The sequence below is a fragment of the Podarcis tiliguerta genome (assembly GCF_965153285.1).
Source record: "Podarcis tiliguerta genome assembly, chromosome: 10".
In the NCBI taxonomy this organism is placed as follows: Eukaryota; Metazoa; Chordata; class Lepidosauria; order Squamata; family Lacertidae; genus Podarcis; species Podarcis tiliguerta.
Window position 1 is genome coordinate 63,672,145 of NC_139543.1, and position 18,601 is coordinate 63,690,745.

At 47.8% G+C, this 18,601-nt stretch overlaps 2 protein-coding genes across 19 annotated transcripts in view; one reads left to right on the forward strand and one right to left on the reverse strand.

The window, feature by feature from the left end:
• LOC310659256 (uncharacterized protein) overlaps nt 1–18,601 on the forward strand; it is a 516,050-nt gene that overhangs the window by 444,040 nt on the left and 53,409 nt on the right. The gene's annotated exons all lie outside the window — the stretch shown is intronic.
• Nucleotides 1–18,601, reverse strand: part of CELF2 (CUGBP Elav-like family member 2) — a 523,411-nt gene that overhangs the window by 421,878 nt on the left and 82,932 nt on the right. The gene's annotated exons all lie outside the window — the stretch shown is intronic.

Genomic DNA, 18,601 nt, shown 5'->3' on the forward strand with positions numbered 1-18,601 from the left:
GTCTCTGCATTATCAATGTAAACAGGAACAATGACAAAACTCTCAAGAAATGTAATCTTGGTTTGATTGTAGACCTGACCACAGAAATAATATTTTTGTACGGTGAATGCAAGGAGGGACTATCAGGACTTGTCTTATACAATCTCTGACTATTTCTCCATCTAACTTACACTGACTGACAGCAACTCTCCAGGGGTACAGGCAGAGGTCTTTCAAATTACCTCCTAACTGATTATTTTAATTAGAACTACCTGTGATTCAGCCTGGGATCTTCTGCATGGAAAACATATGTTCTGTCACTGAGCTATTCTTCCTCCCATTAACATACCAAAGAAGATAATATGGAATCTGGTTTTTTAAATTTTAATTAACTCCACTTTTTAAAAAAAATCTGTACCTCTGCAATCCAAATCCTGCACCAGGAAAAGATGAATTATGTATATAATAAGGGAAAAGAAACTGGATAATCTCCCTTATTTGAGAATTGGACTAGGTCTGGAGAAAGGCTAAAAGGAAGATGGAGAGAGAACCATGAGCCAGTTGGGGGATCCTATCAACATTAGTGCAGACCTGGCCAATTCTAGGCCCAGGCACATACCGTATTTTTTGCTCTATAAGACTCACTTTTTCCCTCCTAAAAAGTAAGGGGAAATGTGTGTGCGTCTTATGGAGCGAATGCAGGCTGTACAGCTATCCCAGAAGCCAGAACAGCAAGAGGGATTGCTGCTTTCACTGCACAGCGATCCCTCTTGCTGTTCTGGCTTCTGAGATTCAGAATATTTTTTTTTCTTGTTTTCCTCCTCCAAAAACTATGTGCGTCTTGTAATCTGGTGCGTCTTATAGAGCGAAAAATATGGTATATTAATTGAGTCCTCCAATCAGGATTAAAATTTGTTCCTTAGCAACCCAGTGAGACCAAGCCAGGGGGTGTCCTTTCCCATGAAGACGATTATAGAATGATATCTTGTATTAGTGCTTGTATTAGTTCCTGGGCTGAAGCTAAAGGAACATGCTGCAGGGATTGGGTCCATGGAATTTTAAATTATTGTCCTCTTCGATGAGTGGCTCCCATATTACTTACTAGATTTCTTCCTCATCCATTACTATATGGTTCCAAAGTGAGGTTACAGCAATGGGGAGAATACAGTGGTACCTCTGGATGCGAACGGGATCTGTTCAGGAACCCAGTTCGCATCCTGAAGCGAATGCAACCTGCGTCTGTGGGTCGCGATTCACCGCTTCCACGCATGCGTGTTATGTCATTTTGAGCGTCTGCGCATGCGCAAGCAGCAAAACCCAGAAGTAAGCGCAACCCAAAAATGCTCAACCCGGAGCTACTTCAACCTGAGGTATGACTGCACCTCATTCATGGATTACGGTTTGTGTGCGAGTGACTTTTGTTGTTATTATTCAGCAAAATTCTCTTAGTTTCTGGGATTTCAGCAGGTGAGACCAAGTGGCTGCTTGCTGGGGGGAGGGTAGGGGAAGTAGGTGAGATGGTGAGCTTGGAGGAGTCCCAGGTTGCCAGCCACTGCTGATGAGGGCTAGAAACCCTATCTTTAAAATTAAAACTTTTAAAATACCAAATTGCATTTAATGCCACACCTTGTAGTCCAGCAGAACTGCAGTATACACACAGTTAGGCTGATGGCATCTTACGTCAAAAGCATTTGGATCATACATAGCCACAGATGAGTTGTACCATATGATGCCATTGAATCATAGAGTTGGAAGAGACCACAAGGGCCATCGAGTCCAACCCCCTGCCAAGCAGGAAACACCATCAGAGCACTCCTGACATATGGTTGTCAAACCTCTGCTTAAAGACCTCCAAAGAAGGAGACTCCACCACACTCCTTGGCAGCAAATTCCACTGTCGAACAGCTCTTACTGTCAGGAAGTTCTTCCTAATGTTTAGGTGGAATCTTCTTTCTTGTAGTTTGGATCCATTGCTCCGTGTCCGCTTCTCTGGAGCAGCAGAAAACAACCTTTCTCCCTCCTCTATGTGACATCCTTTTATATATTTGAACTGATATACGGCTCTATAAACTATGCTCCATTAGACAAATGAAAATCTAAGCTACGAAGACAAGATGGGACAACATCAAACAGCATGATGACGGACCACTATTCCACTATTCCCCAAGCTTCGGAAGGTTCCCCTGTTAGTTGGTGCAGCAAATACCTGCACGGACACAACTTCTTAACCAGGAGGCATGGATGATCAACAGGGAATGTGATTGCCATCATATTCTGCTTGCAAGATTTGCAGGGATAGTAATCTGGTCAACAATGGAGAAGGCAGGTTGCATCAGGCGGGAGTTTTTCATTTGTTCCATCCTGGAATTCCCCTAACATTTTCCCATAACAAAGCAATGCCAGCTACTGCTGCAGCCTTTCTGCCTCAGTGCATCCTATCTAGATTTAACTTTCATAAAGGTGTGTGTGTGTGTGTGTGTGTGTGTGTGTTAGGACCAGGCCAAAATGGAAACATTCTTCCACTGGGTATGTGCTCCCACACTGTCAGAGGCAATATACCACTGAGCCTCTTGGGCTTGCCAATCAGAAGGTCGGCGGTTCAAATCCCCACAACGGACTGAGCTCTCGTTGCTCTGTCCCAGCTCCTGCCAACCTAGCAGTTTGAAAGCACACCAGTGCAAGTAGATAAATAGGTACCACTGCGGCGGGAAGGTAAACGGCATTTTCGTGCACTCTGGTTTTCGTCACGGTGTTCCGTTGCACCAGAAGCGGTTTAGTCCTGCTGGCCACATGATCCGGAAAGCTGTCTGTGGACAAACCCCAGCTCCCTCGGCCTGAAAGCAAGATGAAGACCACAACCTCATAGTCGCCTTTGACTGGACTTAACCGCCCAGGGGTCCTTTACCTTTTCACCTTTACTTCTGAATGCTATTTGCTGGGAATTGCTGGAGGGGAGAGTGCTGTTGTAGTCTGGTCCTCCATTCAGGGCACCATCGTGGGAACTAGATGCTGGACTAGATGGGCCTTTGGCCTGAAATCCAGCAGGGGTTGTCTTATGCTCCCCAAAGAAATATGCCTGAGATTCCTTCTCTCACATATCATAGAATCATAGAGTTGGAAGAGACCACAAGGGCCATCGAGTCCAACCCCCTGCCAAGCAGGAAACACCATCAGAGCACTCCTGACATATGGTTGTCAAGCCTCTGCTTAAAGACCTCCAAAGAAGGAGACTCCACCACACTCCTTGGCAGCAAATTCCACTGTCGAACAGCTCTTACTGTCAGGAAGTTCTTCCTAATGTTTAGGTGGAATCTTCTTTCTTGTAGTTTGGATCCATTGCTCCGTGTCCGCTTCTCTGGAGCAGATGAAAACAACCTTTCTCCCTCCTCTATGTGACATCCTTTTATATATTTGAACATGGCTATCATATCACCCCTTAACCTCCTCTTCTCCAGGCTAAACATGCCCAGCTCCCTTAGCCGTTCCTCATAAGGCATCGTTTCCAGGCCTTTGACCATTTTGGTTGCCCTCCTCTGGACACGTTCCAGTTTGTCAGTGTCCTTCTTGAACTGTGGTGCCCAGAACTGGACACAGTACTCCAGGTGAGGTCTGACCATATCCTTGGAGGGAAAAGGAGCTACTCTGCAGAATCATCTCAGAATATCCTCCATTGCTTTTCATGGCAGCCACCATCTCTCCCCTTACCAACATACTCATGTAACACCCCAGAATGATGCTAGAATTGAGGCACTGGATGATGTTTCTTCCACCTGTAATGGAAGTAAACACAAGCCTTGATGGAGGCAGGAAAAGAAAGAAGCTTTGAGATGTGCAGAACCCCCTTTGCGGTGAATAAAGCGAGCTGCTGACTCACACATTTCAGCAGCAATCTTTCATGTGCTTAATTGCGCTCAAATAAAAATGTCACCCTTTCGGCAGATCAAACTCTCACTTTAGCATTATACATGGCAGCAGAAGGGTAATGACTTAGGACGTCATGCTCGAATCCAAGAATGCAGGTCATAAGTCAGGAGAGTGCGGCATAAAAAAGAAGAAGGAAAGAAACAAAGGCAAAAGAGCAATAGATGAAAAGGCCAGGTGTATTATTCCCTTGTAGCTTTCAACGCCAGACATTCTAAAATTCAGCCTGCAGGCAAGGCACGACAAATCCAAGGACCCCCATCACCCCATTTGCAAATGAAGGAAGGAACATTGCAGCAGTCCATTTTTATCAGCTGCTACAATGATGTGAAATCCTTATTTCAAGTACTGCTAGAACTGATGCCACTGGCAAGCCAGATGAGCAAAGGGTCCATTAATCTGACCAACTCAGGGATATAGCACTGTAGCTCAGTGGCAGAGCATCTGTCTAGCATGCAAAAGGTCCCAGGTTCAATCCCAAGCACCTCCAGGAAGGGCTATGAAAGACTGCTCTCCTCTTAAAACACAAGAGAGTTGCTGCCAATCAATGTAGACCAAGGGTCACCAACCTGGTGCCCAGGGGCACCATGGTGCCCGTGAAGGCTTCCAGTAGTGCCTCAGATTTTGATTTTTTACTATTAAAAAAACCCCCACAAATCTCAAACCCACCCAGAAAGTTATGGGGCATAATGTGCCATAATCTTCTAATATACCGTATTTTTCGTCCTATAAGACGAACTTTTCCCCCTCCAAAAATGAAGGGGAAATGTGTGTGCGTCCTATGGGGCGAATGCAGGCTTTCGCTGAAGCCTGGAGAGCGAGAGGGGTCGGTGCGCACCGACCCCTCTCGCTCTCCAGGCTTCAGGAAGCTATCCGCAAGTCTTGCAAACCCGGCGGGAGGTCCCGCGGGCTGCCAAGGCTTGCGGGCAGCAGCCTGCAGCCCAAAAGCTCGGGGGACAGCGGGGAGGCGCAGCGCCGCCACCCCGCTATTCCCCGACCTGGTCTGGAGGCTGGCGGGGGGGGGGAGAAGCAGGCTTGCTTTCCCCCCCTGACAGCCCCACAACCTCGGGGGACAGCGGGGAGGCGCAGCGCCGCCACCCCGCTATTCCCCCACCTGATCTGGAGGCTGGCGGGGGGAGAAGCAGGCTTGCTTCTCCCTCCTGCCAGCCCCACAACCTCGGAGGATAGCGGGGAGGCGGAGCACCGCCACCCCGCTATTCTCCGACATGATCTGGAGGCTGGCAGGGGGAGAAGCAGGCTTGCTTTTCCCCCCTGCCAGCCCCACAACCTCGGAGGATAGCGGGGAGGCGCAGCGCCGCCACCCCGCTATTCCCCGACCTGGTCTGGAGGCTGGGGGGGGGGAGAAGCAGGCTTGCTTTCCCCCCCTGCCAGCCCCACAACCTCGGAGGATAGCGGGGAGGCGCAGCGCCGCCACCCCGCTATTCCCCGACCTGGTCTGGAGGCTGGGGGGGGGGGAGAAGCAGGCTTGCTTTTCCCCCCTGCCAGCCCCACAACCTCGGAGGATAGCGGGGAGGCGCAGCGCCGCCACCCCGCTATTCCCCGACCTGGTCTGGAGGCTGGGGGGGGGGAGAAGCAGGCTTGCTTTTCCCCCCTGCCAGCCCCACAACCTCGGAGGATAGCGGGGAGGCGCAGCGCCGCCACCCCGCTATTCCCCGACCTGATCTGGAGGCTGGCGGGGGAAGAAGCAGGCTTGCTTTTCCCCCCTGCCAGCCCCACAACCTCGGAGGATAGCGGGGAGGCGGAGCTCCGCCACCCCGCTATTCCCCGACCTGATCTGGAGGCTGGCAGGGGGAGAAGCAGGCTTGCTTTTCCCCCCTGCCAGCCCCACAACCTCGGAGGATAGCGGGGAGGCGGAGCTCCGCCACCCCGCTATTCCCCGACCTGATCTGGAGGCTGACAGGGGGAGAAGCAGGCTTGCTTTTCCCCCCTAACAGCCCCACAACCTCGGAGGATAGCGGGGAGGCGGAGCACCGCCACCCCGCTATTCTCCGACATGATCTGGAGGCTGGCGGGGGGGGGAGAGAAGCAGGCTTCCTTTTCCCCCCTGACAGCCCCACAACCTCGGGGGATAGAGGGGAGGCGGAGCACCGCCACCCCACTATTCCCCCACCTGATCTATAGTCTGGCGGGGGGGAGAAGCAGGCTTGCTTCTCCCCCCTGCCAGCCCCACAACCTCGGAGGATAGCGGGGAGGCGGAGAACCGCCACCCCGCTATTCCCCGACCTGATCTGGAGGCTGGCGGGGGAAGAAGCAGGCTTGCTTTTCCCCCCTGCCAGCCCCACAACCTCGGGGGATAGCGGGGAGGCGGAGAACCGCCACCCCGCTATTCCCCGACCTGATCTGGAGGCTGGCGGGGGAAGAAGCAGGCTTGCTTTTCCCCCCTGCCAGCCCCACAACCTCGGAGGATAGCGGGGAGGCGGAGCACCGCCACCCCGCTATTCCCGGACCTGATCTGGAGGCTGGCGGGGGAGGGGGGAGAAGCAGGCTTGCTTTTCCCCACTGACAGCCCCACAACCTCGGGGGATAGCGGGGAGGCGGAGCACCGCCACCCCGCTATTCCCCCACCTGATCTGGAGGCTGGGGGGGGGAGAGAAGCAAGCTTGCTTCTCCCCCCCCCACCAGCCCTACAACCTTGGGGGACAGCGGGGCAAGCTGCTGCCCCACGGAGGCTAGAGAGGCTGTCCCTGAAGGCAGAAGAGGGAGACGGTGCGCTCCATCTCCCTCTTCTAGCTTGGGTATGGCTGCGCAAACCTGGGGGGGAAATAATTTTTTTTTTCTTGATTTCCCCCCCAAAAAACTAGGTGCGTCCTATGGGCCGGTGCGTCCTATAGGGCGAAAAATACGGTAATATATACAATATAATATAATTTATTATTTATACCCCGCCCATCTGGCTGAGTTTCCCCAGCCACTCTGGGCAGCTTCCAATCAAGTGTTAAAAACAATACAGCATTAAATATTAAAAACTTCCCTAAACAGGGCTGCCTTCAGATGTCTTTTAAAGAGAAGATAGCTGCTTATTTCCTTCACATCTGAAGGGAGGGCGTTCCATAGGGCGGGCGCCACTACCGAGAAGGCCCTCTGTCTGGTTCCCTGTAGCATTACTTCTCGCAATGAGGGAACTGCCAGAAGGCCCTCAGTGCTGGATCTCAGTGTCCGGGCTGAACGATGAGGGTGGAGACGCTCCTTCAGGTATACAGGACCGAGGCCGTTTAGGGCTTTAAAGGTCAGCACCAACGCTTTGAATTGTGCTCGGAAAGGTCCAAGTGATTTCTGTGGAAACCATATCTGTGCATACAACTTTCTTGCGTTATGAGACTAATTAGGAAAAGCAATAATGTGAGCCACGCCATTTGTACACATGCACACCAAAAATAGACAGTCCATCCTCATATGGTGAGGATGAAATTCTTGGTGGGTAGGGATGAGTTGGATTTGTGCAACGCCATGGCCCAACCCCCTATGCATTGGGCTGACTGCAGGAGAAAGTTACACAAGGACCAGCCCAGTGTGTTGCAGTTCTCAGCCTCAGATCAGTCTCTGGCTCAGTTCAAACCAGGCACCATCTCCACTCTTGAGTTGCTGGTTCTGACCCACCCAACAGCTGCCAATAGCTCTGATAACAAGAAAGGAACTCCTTGCAGCGATCAAGGAGATAAAAACGAAAAGCCATTTTACGCAGTCTTCAGGCTCCAATAGTCTGCTAAAAAATACCGGAAACCACAAGAAAATCTGCATGTGTGTGTGTGTGTTATCCAGGTTGCAAATACTATAATTTTCAGAACTGCAAATCTTAGAGCAGAATAGCAGGGATGTTACACCTGCTTTCAAAAGAAAGAGTTGTTGGCCTGCCTAGAAAAGAAGTACAACCAGCATTTAGGAGGTAATCTTGCATATAAACTCAGTACATAGAATGAGAAGCCATCAGCCTGACACTAATCCAATGTTTCTTTAGCTGCAGAGGTAAAGCCGTATGCTTTACAAATTTTACAGCTTTGTAAGTACAAGGAGATACACTGGCAAGTAGTCAACATATTCACATTGCCTATGCTTTTATATGTAACAGGTGCTGCCTTGGCATTGGCCGCCCTGCTGTGATGTCACAGCACAGGGGGAAGGCTAATCAGGCACAGTGCCGTTGTTGGTGAGAGAAAGGCCCACAAATGGGAATAGGGAAAAATAGAGAAGTTTGGAAGCTAGAGGGATTATTTGGGTGGTGGAGGTGTCAGCAGCAGGCCACAATGAAACAGACCAGCCCAAAGATGGGAGCAGCGAGTGATGTTGGAGGAAAGAGAGTCAGAGAGGCAGCACGTTATGTATTTAGAAGCATTTGGATGCAGGTATCTAATATAATCGACATCTCTCCCTCCCCAGTGGCTGACTGGAATGGATATATCCGGAGGGTAATAATCTGAAAACAAGATAAATGTTGACATGAATGGTAACTGTGAAAATATTAAGTGCCCTACAGGCCATTGAATGTGCAATTTAGTTATACATTTGTCCTCCACACTGAGGCAGCTGCCAAGTTAAAAGCGCTCAACTTTTAAATTCATGTGGCTGTAGCATCGCCCTGCTCCTTCAGTATTCTCCCACCTCTGCGCTTGCAAGGTTTTTCTCCTACAGAATATTATCCCTATTGGAAAGGAGATGGATTCTGCACGAGACTCCCTACAGATCTGGCAAATCTGATTCCACAGAGTCGTATTGCTTTCCACACCCAACATCTACTCATATTTTCTTAAAACCATCTGCTCTGCAGCTCTGGCAGCTATTCACTTTATTTTGACACATGTACCAAAAGTAAAGGGTCCTCCTAGTATGTTTCCCTCCCTTCCCCCACCCTCCTCATATGCTTTTCCCTCTCCTACATGAAACAAGGCATGTCCCAGAAGAAACTATAGGAGGGGTGTGGTCTAAAAATACATGGGGTTTTGATGAAGACACACAAGCCTTACCAAAGGTATGCAGGTCTGGACTAAGTCAACACAGAGATGTGTGACCACCTGGGAGCCACATGGAAACCTATCAGCTTTTAAAGTGTAAAGGTAAAGGTAAAGGGACCCCTGACCATTAGGTCCAGTCATGACCCACTCTGAGGTTGCAGTGCTCATCTCTCCTTATTGGCCGAGAGAGCTGGAGTACAGCTTCCGGGTCATGTGGCCAGCATGACCAAGCTGCTTCTGGCGAACCAGAGAAGCACACGGAAATGCCGTTTACCTTCCCGCCGGAGTGGTACCTATTTATTTGCTTGCACTTTGACGTGTTTTCAAACTGCTAGGTTGGCAGGAGAAGGGAATGAGCAACGGGAGCTCACCCCGTCGCGGGGATTTGAACCGCCAACCTTCTGATCGGCAAGTCGGCTTTAACCCACAGCGCCACCCGTGACCCTAGAGACTACCTTACACTGCGTTTAAAACCAAAATCACATTTGGATAGAAACTGTTTCTCAGGTGGCTAGTCCTAGTCTTTATAACCCTGTACCTTCTTCCAGAAGGCAGAAGCTGAAAGAGATCATTTCTGGGGTGCGTATTATCCTGCACTATCTCTGCAGCTTTCTTATGGCACCTGGAAACGTAGATTTGATCCAAGGCGGGAAGAGTGCACCTAATTATTCCCTCCGCAGTCTTTACAACCCTGGACAGCATTGTTTTCCCCCTGACCATGCATATATCCATGTTATGAGCCAGGTGCCAACTTTCCAAAATCCAGATGAGCTCCCTGCACCCTGGACAAAGCTTGCAAATACTTCAGATGGGTCTCAATTCAGCTGAAAGGCACCAACGCTCACTAAAATCCAGCACTATTATTTTGGAGCAGTGATTAACTTCAGCAACAATGCATCACCACTCAACTAGACATCTGCCTCCTCCCCACTCTCTCTCCCCAAACAATAATAAATTCTTAAGGCAGTTTGCACCATTAAGGAACTGTTAGACTTCACTATGCACAGGTAGGTCTATTAATCACCCCGCCCTTCATGTCCTATAATTCTGCCACCGTTAAATAAGAGGAACTACTAAGTACCCGAACCAACTATTAAATGAGCCTTCGCGCTCATTAAAAGCTCACTTATTTGGGCTTCAGAAACGGCAAGTCTAACCAGCCTGGGAGGAGTGTCACCGAAGTTGGGAAGATGACACAGAAATCTTCATTTGCCCAGCAATATTGTCAGAGACAGAGAAGGGAAAGAGGAGAGGAGATGTGCGAGAGAGGAGAGAGAGACACAGAGAGAAGGCAACCAGCAAGGCTTAGGAACAGAAATGGGAGAAGGAATTCGGTTTGGCTCAATTAGTACTTCCTGACATGAATTGGAAACGGAAACAATTTGGGAAAAATTCAGAGAAGTGATGGTTTCAATATATATAAAAGTGTGAAATAATGTACATTTTTTTGGGGGGGGGAGGGCATGCATTACAATGCATATCCTTGTTGACAATAGCACCACAAAATGTATTACAAATCACAAACCAGCTTCCAGGAAATGTGTGTATAAGGCAAAATTGCACAGAAAAATTCGCATATCGGGAGAAAGGTGCACTAAAATGCTGAAGTATTTCTGAGAGACTTCCCCCCCCCCCCTCGAAGCAAACTGATGTGAAAATGTGATGAGCCAAACTTGAGGAAAACCGAAATTGGCAGTTTCCCCCACGTAGGAACCATTTTCTGCAGTTGAATTAAGAAAATGGCAAATCTTATAACAAGAACTATGCAGCTTTTTCAATTGTGTTATCAAAGGCCAATTTATCAGTTTGGTGTTGCTGTTGTTGTTTTTTAATGGTGGGAGTATCCCACTCACCCCCAAAAATCAGATTGTGAGAACTGATTATTAAATGTAATTATAGATGTCACCAAGGCCTCCCCCCCCCGTAGAAAAAAATTATACTTTATCGCTGAAAATGAGCAGCGCTGGGAGCGTTGAGGAAGAACAGCCGCAAGCAAGGTTTTGAATTGAGAATGATGCCATTTATTTTCACCACAGCACATGCCGCTGTGCATGTATGTGGCAAGAAATAAATCCTGATTTTTATATTTTATTTTTCTAAAGAGCTGCTGCCAATTAGCAATCCTATTCAAGATGTTCAGTTCAAGGTCAAATGCCTTTGTCTGCATGTAACAATAGACTGAGACTACAGCAGTCGTGCCGGATCCTCTGTGGATTATTAATTTTTCTACCCCATCCTCTTCCAGCACTCGAGACAGCTTAATAAAAATGAAAAATCATTAAAACCGTCAATAGGATTCCACCCCCAACCCCCCCCCCATTTATATATACAGCTCTTATATTGTCCCACCTTCTGGCACCAATGGAGCCCTTAAAAGTAGTTTGCAAATCATTTTAATTAACGTTAAGGTCAGCATAAAGAACCAACTCTTTCAATATTCAAGTCCTGAAATGCTGCGCTTCCATTTCACAGAACAGCAGCGGCAACAACACACACAGACTAGTTGGCATTTAAACTCTGGTCTCTTTGGCCTGAGCCCAAACTCTTTATACAGTGGTACATCGGGTTACAGATGCTTCAGGTTACAGACTCCGCTAACCCAGAAATAGTACCTCAGGTTAAGAACTTTGCTTCAGGATGAGAACAGAAATCACACGGTGGTGTCGCAACGGCAGTGGGAGGCCCCATTACCTAAAGTGGTGCTTCAGGTTAAGAACGGTTTCAGGTTAAGAACAGACTTCCAGAACGAATTAAGTTCTTAACCCAAGGTACCATTGTACTACTTTTCATCCAGTTTGTTCTGGTAGCAGTGCCGTGAGTGCTTACAGAATTGTAGAACTGTAGTGTAGGAAGGGACCATGAGGATCATCTAGTCCAATAATAAAATTTATTATTTATACGCCACCAATCTGGCTGGGTTTCCCTAAGCCATTCTGGGCGGCTCCCAACAGAATATTATAAACACAATAAAACATCAAACGTTAAAAACTTCCCTAGACAGGGCTGCCCTCAGATGTCTTCTAAAAGTCAGATACAGTGGTGCCCCGCAAGACGAATGCCTCGCAAGACGGAAAACCCGCTAGACGAAAGGGTTTTCCGTTTTGGAGGTGCTTCGCAAAATGAATTTGCTATGGGCTTGCTTTGCAAGACGAAAATGTCTTGCGATTCCTGGGGTTTTTTCCCCTCCCCCCTTTTTCCCATGCCCCTAAGCCGCTTAACAGCTGATCTAAGCCGCTTATCAGCTGATCTAAATCGCTAATAGCCTTTTAGCAGCTAATCCGCTAATCCCTTAAACCTTTAATAGCCGCTAATAGACTTTTAGCAGCTAATCCGTTAATCTCTTAAGCCTTTAATAGCCGCTAATAGCCGCTAAACCGCTAATAGCGCTAATAGCGCTAATCCGCTAATGGGCTTGCTTCGCAAGACGAAAAAAACAGCAAGACGAAGAGACTCGCGGAACGGATTCTTTTCGTCTTGCGAGGCACCACTGTAGTTGTTTGTTTCTTTGACATCTGATGGGAGGGTGTTCCACAGCGCGGGCGCCACCACCGAGAAGGCCCTCTGACAGTTTCCCTGTAACTTTGCTTCTGACAGCGAGGGAACTGCCAGAAGGCCCTCGGCGCTGGACCTCAGTGTCCGGGCTGAACGATGGGGGTGGAGACGCTCCTTCAGGTATACAGGGCTGAGGCTGTTTAGGGCTTTAAAGGTCAGCAGCAATACTTTGCAATGCCTCAAAGGCTCAAACCCACGATGCTGAGATTAAGTGTCTCACACTATACCAACAAAGCCAAACAGCATCCATATATATGAGGGAGAACAGGAGCCAGCTCCTAGGGCCTGCTATCCCTCCCCCCCCCCAATAAAATATTTGAGGGGGCTGCACCCCAAGGCGATGGCCATTGCCATTCAAATATTGGGCATGCGGCCACTATTGTGATTGATTATGTGGGGTAGGGTTTACCTGCCCCCCCATATTTTATTCAAATTGGCACCCCAGCGAGGGTGGGATTAGCAGACTTGAAAAAACCTCACAGATTAGAAAATTTTGGGAAATGATATATAATGAGTTGAAGAAAATGTTCCAATTAACATTTCTTCTAAACCTGAAGCATTTCTGTTTGGGATTGTAGGGAAAGACCTGCCAAGGAATATCTTTATGTATGCGACAATGCATACATAAAGAATATATTTATATATTTATATATATATATACATAAAGAAACTGACGACAACGGCGGCAAGAGTCTTAATAGCACAAGGATGGAAGAATGAAGAAACCCCAACTAAAGAACTGTGGCAAGAGAAACTGACGGACTATGCGGAACTGGTGAAACTGACACACAAATCGCGGGACAAGGACAATTATGACTTCAAAGAAGAATGGGAACCTTTTACAAAGTATTTAAAGAAACAACAAAATGAATTGGACTCCTTGGCAGGTTTTGAATAAACATTCACAAATTTATTATTAATAACACACGGACCGACAGGTTAAGGATCTTTACAATTTTATAATATGCAGAGAATTACAAGTCTGGAAAAACCAGAGGGGGGAGCTGGGGGAAGTCTAGTGGGGGAGAGCAGGGTGGGTTCTTTTTTGGGGAGGGGGGAAATTAGGGGGGAAATTAAGGATGATATATTTTATTGATAAAATGTTATGTTGTAATTCCTAATAAAATATATATATATAAAAAAGAAAGAAAAAAACCTCGCAATTTGCAGAAATGCCCAAAATAAATAAACTTAGGGAAAGAGACTTAAGTGGGGGAAGAAGCAGCCCAATGAGGACCCATGTACAGTGGTGCCTCGCAAGACGAAAAGAATCCGTTCCGCGAGTCTCTTCATCTTGCGGTTTTCTTCGTCTTGCGAAGCAAGCCCATTAGCGGATTAGCGCTATTAGCGCTATTAGCGGTTTAGCGGCTATTAGCGGCTATTAAAGGTTTAAGGGATTAGCGGATTAGCTGCTAAAAGGCTATCAGCGGCTATTAAAGGCTTAAGGGATTAGCGGATTAGCTGCTAAAAGGCTATTAGCGGCTTAGATCAGCTGATAAGCGGCTTAGATCAGCTGTTAAGCGGCTTAGCGAACAGCTGTTAAGCGGCTTAGGGGCTTGGGAAAAAGGGGGGGGAGGGGGAAAAAACCCAGGAATCGCAAGGCATTTTCGTCTTGCGAAGCAAGCCTATAGCCAATTCGTTTTGCAAAGCACCTCCAAAACGGAAAACCCTTTCGTCTAGCGGGTTTTCCGTCTTGCGGGGCACCACTGTACTGCCTCTTGGGAGATGCAGCGACAGAAAAGCAGGCAGAACAGGGAATGCAATGGAGTATTGTAGAGATGGGCATGTTTACTGCTTAAAGCACTGAACAGGAACGCAACAGACTGCAACCTTTTGGTTGCAGGTCCCTCTTGCGAATTCCTGTTTTCGGTTTCTCTGTAAAACAACAAACCCACTGAATATCAGCCAGCCCATCTGCACCTCTTCACACATGTGTGTTTGTTCCAAACAATACATTTCGGTTTATTTTGCCAGTTTATACTGCCAGCTTAAATTACAAACAGGAACCCTGCACTGAATCACTCTCCCCCTGCTCTCCCCCCCCCTTTTCGTATATCACTAAAGAAAATGGACGGCCTGCAATAAATATAACCCAATTTTCATTTCCGCCTGCTCCGGTGATCTCAACCATTTGTGTCTCTGCTCAAATCCATATGACATAATAGATGTTAAACCTGTTATATCTCCCAGGACCAAATATTGCTTCTACAAAATAAATGTAATCTGGGGAGAGGTGGGGAGGCAAATAACATCCCCCCCCCCCAAACCAGCAGATTGTTTTAAATAATGGCAGCTGTTTGAAGCCGATTCAGAAAGTTTGGAATCTGTAAAACTATTCCCAGCACAGAAGTTGAGTGGGAAAAGGAGAGAGATGAAGATGCCACATTGTGCAAATCTGCATTGCATATTTAGACACATAGTTGGTCCTATCTTGTGGTCTCACATTGAAATACGCATAGGCAAGAACACAAGAAGAAGAAGAAGAAGAGTTTGGATTTGATATCCCGCTTTATCACTACCCGAAGGAGTCACAAAGCAGCTAACATTCTCCTTTCCCTTCCTCCCCCACAACAAACACTCTGTGAGGTGAGTGGGGCTGAGAGACTTCAGAGAAGTGTGACTGGCCCAAGGTCACCCAGCAGCTGCATGTGGAGGAGCAGGGAAGCGAACCCGGTTCACCAGATTATGAGACTACTGCTCTTAACCACTACACCACACCAGCTCTAAGCACCCCATTCTCCTGAGCTGCCGGGTCCATTTTGATTCACTCAACACATGCCATATTTTCCGTTTTCATGCTAAACTTCCAAAAAAAGAAAAAGAAAGACCTGAAGTTGTTCCTGGGAAAACATCTGCAATGATGCAACTTTCATCAGCCAGGAAGGGAACATAGGAAGCTGCCTTATAAGGAGTAAGAGTATTGGTCCATCTGGCGCAGTATTGTCTACACTGATTGGCTACAGCTCTTCATGATTTCGGGCAGGGGTCTCTCCCAGCCCTCCCTAGAGATGCCAGGGATTTAACCTGGGGTCTTCTAACAAACAGGTAGCTCAACTCAAGAGCTACCAAAAGAAAAATGCACATTATTTATTTGTGCTACAACAGCGGCAAGAATCTTGATTGCACAATACTGGAAGACGGAAGAAATACCGTCTGCATTGATCTGCATCGGCTCCCAGTACGTTTCCGAGCACAATTCAAAGTGTTGGTGCTGACCTTTAAAGCCGTAAACGGCCTCGGTCCAGTATACCTGAAGGAGCATCTCCACCTCCATCGTTCTGTTTGGACACTGAGATCCAGCACCGAGGGCCTTCTGGCGGTTCCCTCATTGCAAGAAGTGAGGGTACAGGGAACCAGACAGAGGGCCTTCTCAGTAGTGGCACCCACCCTGTGGAACGCCCTCCCTTCAGATGTGAAGGAAATAAGCAGCTATCCTATCTTTAAGAGACATCTGAAGGCAGCCCTGTTCAGGGAAGTTTTTAATATTTAACACTGTACTGTTTTTAATTGGGAACCGCCCAGAGTGGCTGGGGAAACTTATACCATCAAAGGAACAATGGCAAGAAAAGCTGATGAACTATGCAGAATTGGCTAAGCTAACAGGCAAACTATGAGAGAAAGACAAAAAGGACTTCAAAAGAGTCCAGGAACCGTTTACAGTTTATTTGCAGAAACAACAGAATGGACTGGATTCACTGGCAGGCTTTGAACAAACTTTCACAATTTCATTTGAGAACACAATTTCATTTGAGAACAGATATTTCAGAGAAATGATAAGGGATTTTATTTTTGTGTAGGAAAAGCAGGACATGATAAATAAAACTAAATAACTCAGGAGAGGGGGAGTTGAGGGAGGTCCAGAGGAGGGGAGGGAGAATAATTGTAAATAACATGATTTATTCAGAACGGATCCCGTTCACATCCAGAGGTACCACTGTATAGGGGAATTCAAAGGAAACCGCTGCCCTCCAAAAACTGGAGAGTAAGAACTGAATAGGAAAAAAGAGGCATGCCAGTCACCCCTAGTTTGCAATCATCTGGCAACCACACATTTTACAATGTTGGCCTTTGCATAGCTGACTGCCTACTTTTAACCAAACATGACTCCTCACACACTCCAATATAGCCAACTGCCTTTGTATTTTTGAGTTGTGCAATAAAAACAATGGGCTGTATCCGAGGTTACCTATGAGTAGACTCATTGAAATGGATTCAAGTTAGCCATGGATTTCAATGGGTTTCCTCGAGTGCGGCCAATGATGGATGCAACCTGTCACTTTGCTACCAGACTGGATTGGAAAAATATGGGTAAGCACAAAGTCAAAACTGAGTTGGGATGCATTCAAGGCAGTGGAGATTGGCGCCCATGGGGACTCGGAGGGAGGCCAACAGCAGGGGGATCTAGAGACCATGAAAGGCAGAGTCAACAAATTCTGGATTAGTTTCCATCCTCCTCCTGGCTGACTTCTACAAGAGTGACACTGAGATTAAGAAGGAGGGAGGAGAGGGAGCAGAGAGGCAGTGCCACTCTCTGAGCTGGCTTTAAGTACGAAGGCAGGGCAGGTGAGAGCTGGCACACTGAGGCTGATGGGGCAGTGCCCCATTCAACCCAACAAACCAACCTCCACTGATTCTAGGGGGCTGCCAGGGATTTGTTCTTCTTTTACATTAAGCACAAAGGGAATCTTGTGGCACAATGAATGTACAGTGGTACCTCGGGTTACAGACACTTCAGGTTACAGATGCATCAGGTTACAGACTCCGCTAACCCAGAAATATTACCTCAGGTTAAGAACTTTGCTTCAGGATGAGAACAGAAATCGTGTGGCGGCAGTGGGAGGTCCCATTAACTAAAGTGATACCTCAGGTTAAGAACAGTTTCAGGTTAAGAACGGACCTCCGGAATGAATTAAGTTCCTAACCTGAGGTACCACTATATCTGATGAAATAAGCTCTACAAGCAACAGTAAAAAGGTAAAGGTACCCCTGCCCATACGGGCCAGTCTTGACAGACTCTAGGGTTGTGCGCCCATCTCACTCAAGAGGCCAGGGACCAGCGCTGTCCGGAGACACTTCCGGGTCACGTGGCCAGCGTGACATCGCTGCTCTGGCGAACCAGCACCAGCACAGCACACGGAAACGCCATTTACCTTCCCGCTATAAAGCGGTACCTATTTATCTACTTGCACCCGGGAGTGCTTTCGAACTGCTAGGTTGGCAGGCGCTGGGACCGAACAACGGGAGCGCACCCCGCCGCGGGGATTCGAACCGCCGACCTTTCAATCAGCAAGCCCTAGGCGCTGAGGCTTTTACCCACAGCGCCACCCGCATCCCCTACAAGCAACAGTAAAAATTACTTAAGTCTTTAAGGTGCCACAAAACAATCGCCTGATTCAGATGTTACACTGGCTAAACCATTATTTGGCACAACAATCACAAGCCACGGTCATCCATGAGCACAAGTACTCCCTGCTCCCTCTCTTTTTCTCTGGTACATCTCCAAAGCCGAGTTCGGGAGTTTTCATTTCTGCTTTAGATTAACTAGGGATGTGAGTGGCGCTGTGGGTTAAACCACAGAGCCTAGGACTTGCCGATCAGAAGGTCGGCGGTTCAAATCCCCGCGACAGGGTGAGCTCCCGTTGCTCGGTCCCTGCTCCTGCCCACCTAGCAGTTCGAAAGCACATCAAAGTGCAAGTAGATAAATAGGTACCGCTCCAGCGGGAAGGTAAACGTCATTTCCGTGCGCTGCTCTGGTTTGCCAGAAGTGGCTTAGTCATGCTGGCCACATGACCCGGAAGCTGTACGCCGGCTCCCTCGGCCAATAAAGCAAGATGAGCGCCGCAACCCCAGAGTCGTCTGCGACTGGACCTAATGGTCAGGGGTCCCTTTACCTTAGATTAATTGCTACTTGCCATGTTGTCTAAAGCCCAACGGACTGCTGGGGGGCCATAGGGAGGCGTGTGTGAGCCTGAGGCTTATGACAAACCATCTTTGTCACAGTAAACTGTGAGTTAGCATTCTTAGTAATCAGATGGAAATGTTCAACACCACAATCACTATGAAGGAAGCATTTTAGGGACCGTCAAGGACATATCCCAAAGATTGCACCTTTAATATAATGATCATTTGGTAATTGAAGCTGGTTAGAAATCCACTTCAAAAAGCGTTGTATATTCTGTCAA